The following is a 3219-nucleotide window of genomic DNA, read 5'->3' as shown; positions in this document are numbered from 1 at the left end:
GAGTGGGGGAAGCCCCATCCTTTTCCTTATCCCTCTCTGTCTCTCTCTCTCTCTCTCTCTCTCTCTCCCTCTATCTCTCTCTCTCTCTCTCTCTCTCTCTTTCTCTCTCTCTCTCTCTCTCTGTCTCTCTGTCTCTCTGTCTCTCTGTCTCTCTGTCTCAATCTCTCCCTCCCTCCGCAGCGAAATTCAGGCTCTAGTGCTCCCGACACTTCAGCAGCCGCGTTCTGCTTTGAAACGTTTCTTTAGGAACGAGGCCTGTTCTGTTCTTCTGTTTTTATTTGTATATTAATAAGATTAATATATTTTTACATAAAAGACTGTTTTAAAATCCCAGCATTTTTGATGCAAAAACAGCAACACGCCTAAATAAAACTGTCAGAGGAACATAGAGAAAAAGGAGAGACATATACATCTTGCTATTTTTGTGAGGACTTAACACACACAGTGCTCACAGCACCTCTGCCTCAGTCTGCTGCTCTTGTTTTTAACACCAGGCAAAAATGCATTTATAACAGCTGACGATAACTTTAGATCACTGTTTGAAGTGTACACCGAAGAGAACCAGCATCACGACTGCGGTCACAGCAAACGTGATCTGAGCAGCGTCTGGTTCACATGATGGTGGACGGCTGCGCTCGCTAAAACATAGCAGTGAGAAAAGACCGAAAGCTTTTTTATTTTTATCCAGCAGGGAGAACAATAGAGGTGTTTTTCTATGCCTCCTGTGAGCAGCTCCAGCATTTTTAAAAAGAAAAACAACGCGGACATGCTAATTACAGTGCGGCTTGAAAGTGAAAGTAAAACATGTCGCAGCGCTCCCGTGCGGAAAAGAAACTTAAACTCAACTGTTCTCTCTCCCCTCATATTCCGACACAGAGGGTAGAAACAGCTAAATTAGACAGTTAAAACACATTTACAGTTCATAACTCACACTTGTTGTTGTTAGCACTCTGTCTCACAAGATTAGCTGCTGCGCTGTCCCCGGGAGGGGGCGGACACATGCGCTCGCATGACCCAAAGAATGGATCAGCTGAACGGACGGCGTATTGGCCGATACGATACAAGGAAAAAATACAAATATTGGCCAAAAATATCGGCCGGCCGATGTATCGGTCGACCCCTACGACATATGTTACCTCAGGGCACTGTACATAAAAAAGAACAATCTAAAGAAGAAGCCAACAGGCTGCGTTGAATCACTTCATCACAGTCTCCCATCTTGAGGAAACGGTGGAGAGGAAAAACTCCCTGCCAATCAGGAAGAAACCTCCAGCAGAACCAGGCTCAGGACAGATGGCCATTTGCCTCGACAGGCTGGGTTGGGGGACAGGAACGAGACACAGGTAAACACAGAAGAACTGGTCCAGGTGCACCTTCTTCTGGAAGAGACAAAGAAAAAACATGTTATTGATAGAAATAATTACAATAAACATGTAGAGGAGAGAGACTAAAGACAACAACAGAGTGAGGAAACGTGCTCAGTTTGTGCTCCAGCAGTCTATAAGTCTATAGCAGCAGAAATGAAGAATAATTCAGGAAACCTAAGTCTAACTATATGATTTATCAAAAAGGAAAGTCTTCAGTCTAATCTTAAAAGTAAATGGTAAATGGACTGTACTTGTACTGTATATCGCCTTTCTGTCCATCCAGGACACTCAAAGCGCTTCACACTACAGACATTCACCCATGCACACACACATTCACACACTGATGATGGCAAACTACAATTGTAGCCACAGCTGCCCTGGGGCACACTGACAGAGGCGAGGCTGCCATACACAGGCACCACCACCATCAGTAGGCAAGGTGGGTAAGGTGTCTTGCCCAAGGACACAACGACTGAGTCGACTGGATGGGGATCGAACCTGCGACCTTCCAGTTCCAGGACAACTCCCCTAACCACTCTACCACAGCCGCCCCAAGTAGACAGAGTGCCAGCCTCACGGACAGAAACTGGAAGTTGGTTCCACAAGAGAGGAGCTTGATAACTGAAAGCTCTGCCTCCCATTCTACTTTTAGAAACTCGAAGAACCACAAGTAAACCTGCAGTCTGAGAGTGAAGTGCTCTGTTTGGAAAGTATGGAACAATAAGATGTTTAATATAAGATGGAGCTTGGTTGTTAAGAGCTTTATATGTTAGGAGTAATATTTTAAATTCTATTATAAATTTGACAGGGAGCCAGTGGAGAGAAGCTAAAACTGGAGAAATATGATCTCCTTCCAACTCTGTAGCAGCAGAAGAAGATGCAAAGAGGAGATCTTACAATTGCCCCTCTTAAATACCCTTTCTCATAATTGGAGTCACCTGTATATGGAGGTCAAAGGGCCACTGAACTTACCAAACCAAATTTGAGTTCCAATAATTAGTTCTAAAGGTTTTGAAATAAAAAAAATGACAACAGTGCCCAAATTTATGCTCCTGGCTAATTTTGTTTAACCAATTGCACACTTTCTGTAAATCCTATCAAATTTATTTCACTTCTCAAATATCACTGAGTTTGTCCCCTATATGATATATTTAACTGATTTTTTTAAAATCTAAACAATCAATGATTTATAAAGGTAAATCAGGGAAATTAACAGGGCTGCCCATCTTTCGTACCCCACTGCAGGGTTTCCCCTACATGTAATTGATGGTGGCGCACCGCCACGGCTAAATAAAAGCCGCCACACCTTTGGAATGAAGTTTTTTTTGGTTTGTTTTTTTAAATCAACGTAAAAACGGGTTGACACAATCATGTCCGAGACAACCTATTTTCGTTTCGGACAACCAGATCCCGCCTCTCAGTTGTCCGGTGGACAACCAAGAAAAACAAAATAGCGCTGCCTTTTTCCTTTCTCTGTGGGTCGGTGGTCAGCTTCCCTCAGCTCAGATGAACACTTCCCGGGGCGTTTCCTGGACTATTTTCCACCGAGGATTATGTATTTCTAAAAGCACCTCGCAGCATTTCTCCTGTAACACCATGTGTTCACGAGCACAACAAAACCGTGACAGATCACCTGACTGGTATTAAAGCGAGGGGCAGTTTGACCACTGCTGCTGCAACTGTCCACCTGCAGCAAGACTCCGACCAGCCCAGGACTTCAGAGTCCACATGTCAACCCCTTCAGATGGTTACTTGTATAATGAGCATCAAAAATCTGTAATTTGCGCAAAAAATCAGTTTAAATCACATGCGGGTGGAGCGGAGGTGCGAGCAGACCGCAGCCGCACGGGGG

At 44.2% G+C, this 3219-nt stretch overlaps 1 protein-coding gene across 3 annotated transcripts in view; it reads left to right on the top strand.

The window, feature by feature from the left end:
- eml4 (EMAP like 4) overlaps positions 1–3219 on the top strand; it is a 65207-nt gene that overhangs the window by 7558 nt on the left and 54430 nt on the right. The gene's annotated exons all lie outside the window — the stretch shown is intronic.

The sequence above is a fragment of the Austrofundulus limnaeus genome, unplaced genomic scaffold (genome assembly GCF_001266775.1).
Source record: "Austrofundulus limnaeus strain Quisiro unplaced genomic scaffold, Austrofundulus_limnaeus-1.0 Scaffold468, whole genome shotgun sequence".
In the NCBI taxonomy this organism is placed as follows: Eukaryota; Metazoa; Chordata; class Actinopteri; order Cyprinodontiformes; family Rivulidae; genus Austrofundulus; species Austrofundulus limnaeus.
This window is presented reverse-complemented; position numbering and strand designations above follow the sequence as displayed.